The following is a 16,579-nucleotide window of genomic DNA, read 5'->3' as shown; positions in this document are numbered from 1 at the left end:
GTTTGAACAGGGAGAGATGGAAGCGATGAGGACTTTTGCTCCAAACGGGAAAGGAGAAAACCTCAGTCCCTAGAGATGGACCAGATGAGGACTTTTGCTCCAAATGGGAAAGGAGAAAACCTCAGTTCCTAGAGATGCTCCCAGAGATTTCTTAGAGATGAAATGCTCCCAGAGATGGGTGAAGAGAACCTTTGTTTCTGAACGGCTCAACCTTAAAATTGTACCCCAAAAAACTTCAAGAGTGGACCCTCGAAAGCAGTTGCAGGAAAAGCTGCAAGTCGGGGGAAGGGACTCGCATGCGAGCAGAGACTCCTCTTCCTAAATGGACTGAACAAAGTTATTTGGAAGTGGGCGGCTGTCTCGTTGTGATAATGTTTTCATAGCATTAGCAGAAAGACTCCTCTTCCTAAATGGACTGAACAAGGTTATTATGGAAGTGGTAAACAGGCTGAACATCTGAAGGGTTGTCTTTTTGCATTGTCACTTGAAGAAGGGAGAAAGATGGGGGGAGGAGGAGAGTTCTGAAGGTGTGGTATGATTTTTTTTTTTTCTTCTTTTAGGTCTGTTAATAAATTTCTTTATATTCTTTCAAGTTTGGTACCTGCTTTGTGTTTGTCCTAATTCTTATCTCACATAAGATAAACAGTAATGAGTATTTTGGACCAAACCACTACACTAAGTTTGTGTTTCTGCCTGGTTACAAACCCAACCCACTACAGATACTCATTCAAAAAGCTTACAATTAATTTTATCCAGACACCTTACATATATAACTTTTATTTTTTGCCCATCCCATTTACGTTTTTGTGACCTTCATGAGATGATTAAACCATGTTTGGAAAGATATCACAGTGCATTGAAGTAGAAGACGGGAAGAACTGTGAAGTCTTACGTTGGTTCATCAATCGGAACCTCCAGATTGTTAATCTTCTTTTTTTTTTTAAAGATCTGGCTCATCATGACTTATCTGAGTGCTATTTGTAGGGTTTTTTATTTTATGTATCTGGTTTGGGTATTTTTTTTCATAGTTACTGTGGATAGGTAGAATGAAATTAGGCGGCCTAGAAACATTTGGGTAGCACCATAGTCAGAAATGCTGATATTGAGATATCTGAACACCTTGCAGGTGGCTCTTCAGTCACAGTGCCTGTCTACAGACATGGTTCATTTAAGATTGCTATAAAGCTGGAAATGTCTTAAAGATAGTTAACTAACACAGTTTTCAGAGCAAAGAGAGACCAAAAAAAATGTATTCACTTCATCAGAACAAGGAACGAAAACCTGGAAATCCAGAGAGATGATTTTGGCTGAATGTAATAAATATGCAAATTGTAAGACTTGGAAATAGAGGGAAGAAAGAAAGGAAATAATCCTTATGGCTCTGACTCTGAAGAAGAAATCTTCCCTTAAATTTGCTATTCTTTTTTGACTGCCAACTCAGTCAAAGAAGCTTGTGACAAGTAACAGAATGGATTGTTGGCGATAACTATTAATAAATGTGATAGTTGCAATAATGTCTAATTGCCCCTGGTGTGTGTTCAATGAACTCTTACTATACAAATGCAATGGAAAGAAATATCTCTTGTACATGACATATATATAAATGTAGCAGCAGTTCTAAAGCATTGCTCTGGAGCACAGGTTAATCTGGGGAAAGAAGCTCAATAACCTTAGGGTGTTGTGGTTTGTTTGTATGTGGTGGTGTTGTTGCTGCTGTTTTTGGTTTTTTCCTTCCTTCAGTATTTCGGTTGGGAAATTCACACGAATCCAAAGGAAGAGTTACACAGTGATGGTTAAAAACAAACTCTGGGATGTACAAGGCTGAGCTACCCCACAGACACTTCTCCACAAAGCTAAACACGGCTGCAAGTCCTAATAGGTCAGTGACAGTGTTGCAGGAACATCTCTGAAGCACATTGAGAATGTCCTGTCTCCATGTCATCACTCAAAACATTGGTGTTGTATTTCTCTTACAGCTAAAAAAACTGTTTGTTTTCCCAAGATACATTGTTGTACTTCCCAGAACATGCTCTCTGTTTACTGGGAGTAAACGGTCCAGGGGAATGAGTGCTCAATGTGATGGGCAGAAATGGGATCAAGTGAGACATCCAATGATTGTGGATGCAGTAAAAGCTGTTCTTTTGCTCAGAGTCAATGTTAATCATGTTTCCACGGTTCATGAATAAACTCACTCAGAATATGAAGTTCTCAGGGGAAAAAGAACAACCTTTCATATTAAAGAAATATGTCCATGTTTCTATTGAATCAGAAGTCAGCAGTAGCAACAACAGTTGCTGACAGTAAAATAAATAAATAAATAAATAAATAAAGTGCATTTTTTTTATACAGTCAGTTCAAAATCCTAAAGACATCAATGCAGAAATACCCTAGCTCTGTATGCTGCCAGTATTTTATCCAAGCCCATGGCATCAGGATATCAGCCAGCTCAGATCTCTCTCTGTGTCAAGATTTGTTGACTTCCCTGGATCCAGTTCAGGGCTTTCCTGGCCACACCATATGCCCAGATTTTCTTTCTGTTGGTAGCAGGGAAACGAGAAGTGCTGCACAGTATTGTGCCAATATGCAGCCCAGCAGCTAAGCTGGAATATGCTTGCAAACCACATGCAACTTCTGCTTTCTCTTCCCTCTGGCATTCAATTCATCTTCATAGACATTTTGTCTATGAAGCTCTCCCATGAAAACATAATTGATCTGCTCAGCCCTTCCCTTTTTTTTTGGATGTGGAATCCTATCTGATCACTGGCAGGGGCTCTCTCACGAAGATGTGTCTGTGCATTTACAGCTTGGAGAAAAATATATTTGGTATGTAATTTGGATTTTGGTGTGAAACAGCTGCAGCATGGAGCTGGTGAAGATTTTGATATCATAGAGCTTTGGTCAAAGGTCAGACCACGCAGATCTGGGGAAGCCTCAGCATGCAAGTTCACACCAGCACCTTTTTCAGTTGCTCTGGACTGGAGTGGGAGAGATGATCTCATGACCTCTCACAAAGGTGAGCTGTGAGGATGCTTCAGAGTGACGCTTCATTTTCATGCCAACAGTGGACAAGGCTTCTGAACACTGGAAAATTCAATGCATAATTCTGACACGGATGAGGGGATTTGGGTGGTTTTGATCCTTCCTGGTCTGATGCTGGTGGCAACACAATGCCACTGGCCCTGCTGTGCTTTGCCATCTCACAGTGGCACACGCGAGGCTCTACAGGTGGTGCGCCACACATGGATCTCTTTTCCCATCAAGTTCCAAGAGAAGGTAAGAATCACAAAGACGTAACAGCCTGCTGTGATCTTTGAAAATTACGACAATTTCTAAATGCTGAATTTTTGGTTAAGTCTGCTGCCCACTTGTCTTTCAGGTGTAAGAATTATTGGTCATTTCTGAAATACTGCCCTAAATCTGCATTTAGACAGCATGCTGGACAGCTGCAGTCTAAAGCTTTAAAGGGCAAAATATTAACCCTAAGTCAAATCTCTGAGATTTCAATTCATGTCCAGTGTGATAAAAATATATTTATATAGACTATACTGCATATAAATTCATTGTGATGGACATACAGCCTTGTTTTCCTCCTCTAAAAATAAACAGTTTAATTAAGGACATATCGAGTAAGCATGAGCTTCTCCAGCTATAATTTACAGGAAAAACATGCTTCATGATGAACGAGAGATAAAAGCTTACAACCTAAATAGACAGATAATATAGTTGGAGACAGGCTCAATCATTCAATAAAGGGCCAAAACCATGGTTTTTATTGAGAGTGGATTTGATTTTACTCAGTGTATTTTTGTGTTACCAAACTATTCAAGTGTGGCTTTTCTGTCTCCTTATCTGGGTTATAGAGTAAGGCAAGTTTTCCTAAACAGGCTGCATCAATCCAGGAATTCCAGCTAAAATTCTCAGCGCAAAGTCCTGCAAACTGCTGGAAATAATTTATTATTAGACATCCTTTATCATTTCTGAAGCAAAGCAACAGATAGGAACAGGAACATTGCATAGCATTTTAGTGATGTTTTTATTGGATAGAAAGAAAATATATGTCTAACTCTTAGTTGAAGGAGTTGCTCACAGTTATGTAGTTAACTTCTAATTCATTGCCAAAATTTATTTGCTGTTAGGTGACATTGACTGCACTGACCAATGGCTCAGATTATTTTTTAAGGAACAATTTTATAGCTGAAAAGACCATATATTACAGAGCCATTTATAAAGTTTAACTGTCTTAAGCTAACAATATGTGATTGCACAGCCAAAAGTAAAAACATTATGGCTTGCTAGGACAACTCATAACTCTAATACATGGTTATGAAATTGGGCTCACGACAATGAAAACACAGCTTATGTCAGCACTCTCTCTGTAATGAAGCAGCAATTGTAATAGAAATCTCTCTGCTTCATCTTACCTAGGTGCTCAGCTTGTGCCTGTTCCCTGATTGTTCTGATTTCACGCAGCCACACTGTGAAGCTTTTGTATGAATATTTAATACCACAATTTGCATTACACCAGTGCAATTGTGCAAGGGTCTTTACAAACTACAAAGTGAGAGAGTCATTCTGCAATGAGTTTAAATTTTAAATTGACAAGAAGACAGAGACAGTGGGAGAGGAAAGATGAGTAGACAGAAGGAAAGAGGCATATCCACAGTTTCCCTGAAAATATGTAGTGCAGAGAGAGAGAGTCAATACTTCTGAGCCTTGTGTCCTACTCGTTCCCTCTCTAGGAAGCTTATTCATGTCTTTGGGTTGTGATAACAACATTAAACACACTTGATAATTTACATCTTTACTCATTAACTAGATATTGGCTCCTTCAAAGTGATTGTGTCTTTTCCTGTAGTAAGGAACATCTCATCACCAGCAGAAACAATGAAAATATTTCATTCACAAAAGGAAGCCCACAAAGAGCCCATTTTAAAGCCACAGGACTATCATATCTTCTCCTGGTTTGTGGGATTTTGTTTATGGTCTAACCCATGGTAGCTCCATTTATGTTTTATCTTGTGCTCAACTGCCAGTATACATTGACACCTGCAATTTCACAGCAAGGCAATGAAGCCACTGAAAAATTTAACACTTTTTATATGGATGACACAGATAATGACACCAGTGGTTTCTATGCTGAAGTGATAATCTTTTCTTCACTTCTTTTTAATCAGCATCATTCATCTATGTCATCGTGAGTGCTAGAATTACCTTCAAGAGCAAATTTATTTTGGGAACTAGGTACAGAAATTTGTAATTTGCTATTCCCATATCATATTTTATTAATGGCTTAGATGTTGCCAGTGATTACTTCAATAACCTTCCATTCACGCAGTTAAAATGCAGATGATATATTTGTCTCATAATGGTTCTTCATCAATTAATTGGCAAGGCTGGAGATGCTTTAAGCCAAATGATAGCCAAATGCTCTGATGAGCTGTGAGATCAGAACACAAATGCAAGTGAGAAGCACTTGTTTGGGATGTATATGAAGGAAAGTAAACTGAAATCCATATTTTTGAAATTAAAAAAAAAAATCAGGATTAAATTTCACAGTGCTATAGGCAGTAGCTAATATGCTATTTAGTTTTCTTCAGTGTATCCTAGTGTTTCTACTGTGTATTCAGATGATGGAAAAAATCACTGGGTATATAGATGGAACAGAATGGAATGGAATGGAATGGAATGGAATGGAATGGAATGGAATGGAATAGAATATTATATTTCAGTTGCAAGGGACCTAAACTGGTCATCTAATCCAAGCAGCCCGACCAGTACAGGGCTGATCAAAAATTAAATCATATTATCACGATTTAACACAAATTTATTATTATATTTTGGAACAGGTTTCCTAGGGAGGTGGATGATCCCCCAAGCCTGTTGGGATTTAAGTGGCATTTGAACAACATCCCTTATAACATATTTTAGAGGTACACAATCTTGCAGAAAATTGTATATTCTTTTGGGAGCATGCATGGAAGGATGTAGCTGTCTGTCTATCAGTCTACAGCCTTGTCTACTTGAGGATTTAAAGGCTGTCTCTTTCCTAAAGGGCATGATCACATAAAACCTAACACCAACAGCAAAGGGAGTGCTTAATCCATATGCAAAAGTACATATGCAACGTGTGGCGTGATCTAATCCTTCCTAGTACAAGGCAGTGAGACAAATGCTTTGTACTGCTATTTCTGTATATTGCTATTAAATATATATTTACACCTTTACATGTGCTTCCGCATAGTAAAGGAAGTGCTTCAGGAAGGCTTTTCAAAGTTCAGCCTAGGGCTGGAGACAGTCTTTCATTAGAGGAGCAAAGCTTTGTATTTACCTTCTATGCAACTGAAATGAAGAAATTTTAGGGTCCACCCCTGTGGTTCTTTTCTGTTAGCCATGTAGCTTCTAGAAGGATGTTATTTACATCATTGGCCTGAATTTTCCCATTTCTTACCCATTCTCATAGCCATACTTCTAAAATGCATAGGAAACATACTTGGGCTTCTTTGTAATAAAATCCTAGCACATAGTTCTAAAGCATTACCCACACATGCAAACCAAAAATCAGTGTTTAGGGTGAAAAACCAGTCATGTGTGTCAAGGTAGAGCTACTACAGGAATTCCCATTTTAAAAAATCTGTAAAAATGTGATATCAAAAATGTAAGCTGTGTCCTTTTCTAGTAGAAGGTGCCTAAATTTCTGGTCTTTTCTTGCCTTTTATATATTGCTATAACCACTTCTGCATAACAAATGAATAGTATTATCATCTCCAGGAGAAAGAAATTAAAGAAAAAAAAAAGAAAGCCCAACAACAACAGACACTTCTTAATCATCTTACTTTAAGAGATATGCTAGTTGTGAGCCAAAAGTGTGTGTGGAGAGAGATAATTAGAAGAAAAGCAGAGATTAAACAAGAAAATTTAATTTATGTGTAAAAAGGCAAACACTCTAAGATAAATGTTTAATCCAGACTATTTAACTATTTCATTGTTCAGTTTGCTAGTTGAAATGAAACTGAATGAAAAGAAACAGAAGCTTGTTGTCTCTTTGTGCTTTCCTAACTGGATCCACTTGTATCTTGTTTTGTTCTGGGATGACAAACTCTAAAAGGTAAGGCTCATTTTCCTCACTTTCCCACTACATTAGATGAGGTCTCTTGAATGCCAATACAGAAGTGCATGTAGGTATTCATAAAGATGCAGAGTAGTTACCCTTCATGATAGTTTGACGCATTATCAATACACCGGCCAGCAAGTAATTTTTTCCTGGGGAATCAGATCCTGATGTGAAAAACCAGCCAGAGAAGAGTCCTGGAGAGTCTGGTATCAAGGGCTTTTAGAGAGATTGATAGCTGCAGTGGGCCCCAAGCCCAGTTAGGCTTTGTACTCCTTGGCTATTGAACTTAATTCCTACTCTTGACCTCGCAGATATTTAAAATATTTTGTAAAAAAAGGTGCGTCTGAAGTTTCATGGAGACATAAAAGCTGAAACTACTGTGTGAAAATGATGCTGTTTCTGGATAGCCATCGGGTGTGAGTTGTGGAAGCCGTTCAGCTGTGCTGCCACCACGTCTATTGCTGTTCAAAGACCATCCAAGAATTGGGGTGCTTCCCTTGAGACTGCTGCCAGATGGACAATAAATAATAGGACAGGTAAGGCCTGGCTGCAAAAGATATCACTGAGCCAGAGAGAGATAGCTTTGGACTTTAAATTAACTAAATGGCTCTTTCTGAAATCAACTCTGTTGCCAAAGAATGAATATTAAAAAAGAACAAGCTGAAAAGTGTCAAATTAATCCTGAGATATATGCCTAAAATACAGTGACAACACAGTATCTTGGGTTTTATATATATTTCAACTTCTGCTACCTGACTGGAGGCTAATTCTTAATCTGCCATGCCAAGGCTGCTTTACTCTCTTCTGTAATAATCTAGGATTATTCAGTAGCCAAGAAATGCACCCATAAAACTCAAACACAGTAAGAGCATAAAAATACTTGCAAAACCCAGTGAAATTCAGGATGTTCAGGGCACGTGAGACCTTGTAGGTTTGGGACCCAAGGCTCATATGGCTCCTGTATGTTGCTGCCTGTTCTGAATTTCCCTTCCCCCTCCCCAAGACAAGCCAGGATTTGCCTCTGCCATGTGCTCTGAACTCCTTTGTTCCAAGCGTGGGCAAAACCAAATGTAACTCAAACTTGTCAGCAGTGTCTGATTGGCCGGTCACCCCGGGTCTGGCCCCAGTCCTCCCCTTTCCCCTTCTCTGAATAAAAGAAGGACCCGAGAGGGGGGCCCTCCCTCTTTGGCTTGCATCCTTTCTGTGAACATCTTGTCTCTGTCTCTATTTGAAAGCTTCTAATTGCAGGAATTGGCAACCAAAGGCTATATTTCTGCCTCTTTGCTTCTGCTGGTGGTATCAGCTTTGCAGCTACCATTTGCTGCTTTTAGAGCTACTGAAATGCTGGATTGCCCGTGCTACCTCTCTAGGCTGCCCAAGGCTTTCTAAGGCATTGAACTACGAGCATAGCCGGTAAAAAGCTGTGAGTATCTCCACACCTGTAGAGGTTCCAGCATTTTTCTTGACTGCCCTGCTTCTGTGTGACGTTATTGACCAGGTCATGATTTTCAGTAGTGTAATCAAAATGAGAAGCCAAACCTTGGCAAAGTGAAAACACAAAGGACTTTGACTAGGTCTGAATCACAACACATTTAATACTTTACTGTTAGGTTATTTGAATATTTATTGGGAAAGGGAACACACTAATTAAAACCATATTTTTTTTATATTAATAGATGTGAATTTAAAGTCTGCCTGGAACAAAAATATCATAGTTCTCCTGTCTGGTCTTGTTAACCTACTAGTGAAGTAAAAAAAAATGAATGCAAGAGGGTTTTAGTTTTGCTTTTTTTTTTTCTAATTTATTTGGTATCTTTTTCTAAGGCCTATTTAAATACATACCACACAGAAGCATTCGAAACTGGAGGGGAAAAAAATATGATGAGTAGTCACTGAATTGCATTTTTTTATTCCCTGCCAAGAGGAAGGTGACAGGTTCAGCTGTAGCAGGTGGAGGTTTGCTCTCAGTCAGAGGAATCTCACCAGGATGTCAGTCAGATCAGGGGCAGTCACTTCTAGTCACGGTAGAAGGTTTAGGGATTTCCTGGTTTCAGTGAATTAAAAATAAAAAAAGTGAAAACAAGTCTCAGCAGGTCTGTGAGATGGAGTGATGGGAGAGTGACAGGAATGTATTGCTACATGTGTTAACAATTATCATCACGTGTAATTTCAGATAAAAGAAAAGGCGAACAAGCAAGGGCTGTTAAAAATCAACAGTGATCCCAGGTTCACTTATATTCCTCAGAGAGGAATTTTTCTAATCTGACATGTGTGGTGCAGTCAACATGCTGGAAGGAAGGGATGCCATCCAGAGAAACCTGTATAGGCTTGAGAGGCGGGCCTATGCAAATCTCATGAAATTCACCAAGGCAAACTGCACGGTCTTTCACCTGGGTTGGGACAATCCCAACTACAAATACAGGCTAGGCAGAGAATTCAAGACTAGCCCCGGAGAGAAAGACTTGGGGTTGTTGGTTGATATGAAATTGAACACGGCCCACAATGTGCACTGGCAACCCAGAAAGCCAATCTTATCCTGGGCTGCGTCCAAAGCAGCATGGGCAGCAGGGCGAGGGAGCGGACTCTGCCCCTCTGCTCTGCCCCTGTGAGAGGTCTGGTGAGACCCTGCCTGAAATACTGCATCCAGCTCTGCGACCTCCAAAATAAGAAGGACATGGACCGGTTGGAGTAAGTCCAGAAGAAGCCACAAATACGATGAGAGAGCTGGAGCACCTCTATTATGAAAACAGACTTGGTTGGCCTCACTGTGGGACCTGGAAGAGTTGGGGTTGTTTAGTCTGGAGAAGAGGAGGCTCCAGGGAGACCTCAGAATACCTTCCAGTTCCTAAAGGGGGCCACAAAAAAGTTGGAGAGGGACTTTTCACAAGGGCCTGTTGAGATAGGGCAAGGGGGAGTGGCTTTCAATGGTAAGAGAGTAACTTTATATTAGGTATTAGGAAGAAAGTCTTTACTGTGGGGGTGGTGAGGCATGGGCACAAGTTGTGCAGAGAATCTGTGAATGCCCCATCCTTGGAAGTGTTCAAAGCCAGGTTGGATGGGGCTTTGAACAGGGTTTTCTAGTAGAAGGTGTCCCTGCCCATGTCAGGGGGATTGGAACTAAATTGTCTTTAATGTGCCTCTTCCAACTCAAACCATTCTGTGACTCTGTGGTATTAAATCTGCTGTTAAAACTGAAATCAGCTGCTAGTGTACATGCATAAAATATCAGTGCAGCTAAAGAAAGGAATGTGCACAGGCCATGGCAACTTTTTTGATGAGCAGGAGGTGTAGGTTTGTCACACCTAACTTCTAATGCCCTCAATACAGCTTAGATGGCAATGGACTGAGCATAGGGAGCAATACTCATCAGCAGCTTAGCACAGAGTAAATGACTACTTTTGATTATCACTGTAAACTCTACTCGCCATATTGACTCCATTTACTCTGTATAGATCTCAGTTAATAATGCAAGTATATTAGTCATCCATCAGGATAGGACCTATATCTCAGTTGATAATATGGGCTTTCTGTAGATAATGGCACTCTGTCTACCTTCTGATTGGAAGCAAATCTATGATACAGGTTTGATATCTTTTTCTCTGCAAATTAGATTATTAAACCAAACATTGCTAATGTGCTGGCGCTGTGCCATGGAAGACTTATCCATTAGGATATGAGCCTTGTAGCCCAGCAGGTATGTGTGTATGTGTGTGTGGATAAGGCAAAACTCAGTTTAGTTTACGCAGGTGCATTGTGCAGGTGTCCTGAACCCTTCAGAGGGTCATCACCATCTGCAGGTGGTGCTTTGTGTGATGTCTGTCAGGAATAGCTCATTCTCTCCAATCTCAGCCTCAGGGCAGAATTGCATGATGCCTGGCTCTTTGCATTTTTTCCCTTCTTTTTCTTTTTTTTTTTTTTTTAATATTAGGTAATCTGCTTTTCTATGGTAAAGGAATGCCCAGGCAGCACAGGTGTATTCTCAGTGACTGAGCATCATGACACCAGTACCTGGTACTCTAGATCATGTGAGACAAAAAGGGCTACTGTGAACCATATGCAATGGTAAGGCCCAAAACCAAGTTTCAGAAGGAAAATATGCCTTTTCAAGGTAAGGGGAATGTGGCTCCTGCTGTATTACAACACCATGGCTTCTCTCCTGCACTGGTGCTTTATGCATCCAATACAGACGGCTCTAAACAGGCTGTGAAACCTGTGAGCTACCAGCCTTTATGCAGAGTACCAGAGGGAATCATGTGTAGGAGCAAATGCTGCAGTCCAACTTGATGCAAGATTGATCAGGTTTGAGGGTACATCTATCTGGGGTGTGTCTGTGTCTTCCCCCCTGTGCTTTGAGCCATCTGGACCGCATCCGGTTCTGATATGGAAGCCGTGCACTCACAGTTGATTAGAGAGCACCTGAGCCAGAGCTGGCTTGTGGCCTGCTAGCTTTGAGTTATGAATGAGTGCCATCACCCTCCCATACATCCCAAATGCTCTTCTACTCAGCTCTTCTTGCTGAATGCAAGCTTTGGAGTTATCTGTGGGTTTCTTTAAGCAAATTTGTTCCAGAGATTCACATCACCTTTCTTAAAGCTTCATTGCCTTCAGACCCAAAGATTACCTTAGGGCCGAACCCTCTGTGTCTGAAGAGTTTTCTATTTGGAGGTTTGGGTGTATAAGTCTGGGTCAATAGCAATTCTGCAGCATTTGTGAGTTTGGGTGAGCTGACCTCTTTTCAGAAAACCTTGGGGAAGAGTCAGGGCAGTGAGCTGCCTTCTCCAAAGCCAGACAGCAGCGTGGTACAGCAGCTATGCTCTAGCCAAGCCTGCTTTAAGTTCTACAACAATTTCCAAGTCCAAGGAAATGTACTGCCTCCTGTCTCTTAGACCTATGACAAGCCTGCTTTAAGTTCTACAACAATTTCCAAGAGTCCAAGGAAATGTACTGCCTGCTGTCTCTTAGACCTATGGCAACCCTTGTCCCTAAGCTTTTAACTGGTATTTGGAATAGGAGGAGGAGGAGAACAATTTTATACTCTTCTGTGTGCCCACGCAAGGACCAAGGCCATGCTGAGCTGTTCATTTAATGCAGAAGGAAGGTGTCTGCTTGGGTGCTTTACTTGAAGACCTCCAAGGATAAATCCTCTTATTGTCACCCCTCCATCTATCTGTTTGCCATTCAATAATGCCAAGTGGAGCATTAGCTGTGCCCTGGGCTCAGCTCTCGTGTTTTTCACAGCAGTGGATGTGACATCAGCAGCAGGGTCTTTCTGAAGCACTGAACTGCAGAGCACTCTAAGTGCTCTGAAGGAGCCAGTCCTTCAGCTGGGACTTTATGGAGATGGACTTGAGCATCTGCCCAAAGACTTTGAGGATTGCTTTTGCAAGAGGGCTGCCAAATCCAGTTGGAGGACCTAACTCCTAATTATTATTCCTGTAAAGAACATTCCATCTGTCACCAAGATTTATTTGGGAATAAGTATTAAAATTTACTTCTGATTTGATGGGATAGTATCTATCTGGTGGCAGGATGGCAGCCTGACTAGAAGTCAATGTGGTGTAAACTTGGCCAAAAGAGAGAAGAAGAGTGATATAATTTTGTATATATAGGCATATATGTTTATGTACATATGTATCTATGTATTCACATATGTGTCAATAGACACATATAAATGTGCATTTATACATATTGCATGCAAAGTCAAGGTCGCTGTCGGTCCTTTAAGCTTGAACATGTGAAGGGTGAAAACATCTCAAGTCTTTCTTCCCTGGCCATTTTTTTTCCCTGAACTCCTCTTCCACCAAACTATTGGAGTGACAGAAACATTCAGTTTATTTCATGAAAATAGATATTTCTTTTAAAGAAACAATAAGATGCACCTTGAGTTCAGAGATGGACTTTGATTTGATATAAAGCAACCTAATTAATAGAGCTTCAATTGCTACAACAATTTACAGTTAAGATGTATTCTCATTTTTATGTTATTTGATTTTATTTTGAGCAGCAGTAGATCTACAATCTGTCTCTTTATTCTTTATGTATTCTTCCCTTTGGTGAAAGATATATTTTTAAAAGACTTTACAGGATTAAGCTTCTTAAGTATCACAAAAATGAATCTACCAACTTCATTGTACTGAAATGTGACCTTTTCCTTCTGAAAAATCTTAAAATAATTAGGTCAAAGTTTTTATTGTTGGTATTTGTGCTACAGTAATTCATGGCTGGTAATTTAATTGAATTTTCATATGTATGAAGCAGATGTTATAGGTTCTGTGCTACATCACTATGGTAGTGTTAGTCATGCAGATTTATAATAAAGCAATCCCTTATTGTTCCTTCCCACATTTATCTACATTTTGTGCTGCAGCTGATTTCACAATTGTCTCATTTAATTATGAACATTGACATCATTTACAGGATTTATGCATCTAATTAAGTGGGCTCTAATAGAGAAGTTTCAGAAATAAAGCCAAGAGACTAATATATGTTTGCTAGTGGTTACATTGGTCTCTATTGTTCCTTTTCAGCAAGAGGACTGAGGGAAAAAATAAGGTATTTGTCTCCTGATAACAGAAGGAGTCTCAAAATAAAATATTACCAGTCTTTGCAGTCACATTATATATGAAAGAATATTTTAAAATGTTAAATTTTTTGTTCATAGTAAATACTGAGTACAAGTAACAGAGCAGAATACAAAAAGAGTGTGAGAACTGAGAAGCCATGGTATAGAGGCAGTCTGTTGACCAAGGTCAACAACAAGTGGTAAACTACTTATTAAAGTGTATATTTATTCATTGAATATGACTTTATAAACTGTATGTGCATGACACTAATACAAAGCATGAACCTTTTCATTCTCCATTCTCCAGGCAAAGATAAAATGAAAGAGATTTGTTGATTAATGATCCTCTAAACTGGTGGAATGGCCCAGCAAGGTCAGGAATGAGAAAAAATCCAGTTCATTAGTCAGCAAGTTTTCCTCTTCATGGTTTAATTGCTCAAGCTTGCTTATTTATTGGTCAAGACAAGGAAAATGAACAGGAAAAAGGCCATCTATACTATAGTCCAACTCTGTAACAGGCAGATATGGCTTTCTGACCTTCAGGAGGTTCCCTTCCTGCTCTTCCCCAAGACATCAAGAGTTGGCGTGGACACAATTCACCAAAAACCACAAGTAATATTACATTAGCCTGACCTCCATCACAGACAGGACAATAACTGTGTTTGTTCATGTAAATGAATCTGTTTAAGCTTGATGGTCCTTCATGTTTTAAAGCCTTCTGGTGAAGGTACAGCCTGCTATGACCGTAAATGCTTTGTTTGGTCATTTATCCAGGCTCATCACCAGGAGCTATTTCTCATTAAAGATGGCAATGAGATAATTGGGGTGCCACTGGTGGGAGTAAAGATGTTCTATCTCATGGTAATGCCTCGTATCTTAGTAAGTCTTAAGGAATTAACAGGCATTCAAAAAGATTTGAACCTAGAGTACCTCACAGTTTCTGAATAATGGTGGTTGGTGAATCATGGAACAGCAGAATTCAAAGGGACATCAGTCATCTAGCCTATCTGTCTGCCTCAATTGTTATCCCCCTTTACCTATGATAACCTTCCTCTTCTCTTTCCTCAGTCAGAAAGTTCATCACTCTCTAGGCAATTTGTTTGCATGAAAAATACTCGTGAAATTCTGTGAGTTTAGAATGATTCTGTATTGTATTGACATAGTCCTATAATTTTTGTGTCTACTCCCAGAAAACATGAAAAGCAATTTATCGCTTTCTTTTACATTTTTGAAGGTTCATATGTCTCCTTTCAGTCTTCTGCACGCTGAACAGGATTAATTTTTTCTAGTAGGGAATGGAGAGATATTCAATACCCATGAACTGAATACCCATGTGTAGGAATTTTCAATTACATAGATGTCATCTGTCTCCCACAACTTTTCAGTGTAATTGCAATGATCAGTGTTTCTTTCTATTATGATCTTTTCAACAAAATCTTGGTGTTTCTTTTGTTTTCATGAAAGACAGAGATCCAGAAGTCATGGGATCATTTGAAACTTTCAACTTTTCTTGGACAAAATTTCAGAGAATTGTAGAAGGGCGGAGTAAGAAGGGGAAGTTTCTTCTGGGTCAGTTTTTTCTTCTTCTCCCTCCTTATCCCTATGAATGACTTTTTTTTCTCTCTTTCAGCAAAAGCTGTTATTTTGCTTATTTTAGCAATTTGCATGGAAGAACATTTGCTAGCATTGTGTTGGCTAGCAGGCCACACGAGAGGTGTGAAAGCTTCCCAGCACCCATGGTCAAGTAGGAAATGGCGACTGTACTAGTTGACAAACTGCAGTGTTTTTGAGAAACCCATTACCTCCAGGAGAACTGTGGTATCTTTCTCAGAACGGAGGAAAATCTGTTGGCTAGGGTATGGTAGTTTTCATCTGCATGCTTTCAATTTGAATAAAAACCAGAGGCAGAGGTACTAGCTTTCATTCCTCATAATATTGTCATTCCTATCAGCAAGCTGGGCTGATAATACATTGAAAAACTGTAGCTGGGCGGCCATTACATTTAATCCTCCAGCAGTTATTCTTACCCTGTTGTTTCTCATCCTTACAAAGACTCCTTGCGAATACCCCATGGTTTATCCACTGCCACCGAGCACATATTTCTGATGGAGTTCCCATGTAATGACATGGAAGGCAGATCAGGCTAGCTGTAAAACAAAAAATGGATCAGGCTGTGTGAGAACCACAAGGTGACTTTACAACAAGAACTCTATCACAGAAGGAGAGGTGTGACTAGAATTAAGCAGAAGACAACTGTGGCAACAAGGCGCCAAATGACAGGATGGAGTCATCTGTCTGAAAATATCTTAATGTCTGCCACTTAAGCATACACAAGTGCTTGAATAGGTAATTTATTAGAATGTTAGTGTATTGCACTTCTTGTTTCTCCATGCATTAGAGGAGAAGGCATGTTTCATCTTAATATGCTGAATGTGTTTTTCTTCTGTCCACAATCCACAGTTGAGTGATTTAATTTTCATGTCTGACTTCTATTTCTTCCACGGACCCAGAATTGTTACATCTGTAATGGTCTGATGAAAAATCCTTTAGAAGTCAGTGAAAAGTCTTCCACTGATATTAATGGCCTTTAAATCACACTTTAAGTCAAAGTTTTAAAGTGAAGAACTGAGTTGGTAACCTCTGTATTTCTACAGATTAGTTTGTTGATGACACTGAGCTACATTTTTAAGAACTGAATATTCACTTTACCATGAAAAACAGCTAATTGCTCTTCTATGTATAATGTCTGAAAATGACCACACTCTTTTCTGAAACCACAGTGGACGGCTTTTTTCTCTTTTCTTAATGCGTTTCCTTTGTATTAAACCAAAAGAAAAATTAAATCATTCTATTGTTGTAAGATATTGATATTGTCATCATCTGTGTATCTGTCAACCTTGAATATT

Source organism: Corvus brachyrhynchos, unplaced genomic scaffold (assembly GCF_000691975.1).
Source record: "Corvus brachyrhynchos isolate BGI_N302 unplaced genomic scaffold, ASM69197v1 scaffold44, whole genome shotgun sequence".
In the NCBI taxonomy this organism is placed as follows: domain Eukaryota; kingdom Metazoa; phylum Chordata; class Aves; order Passeriformes; family Corvidae; genus Corvus; species Corvus brachyrhynchos.
This window is presented reverse-complemented; position numbering follows the sequence as displayed.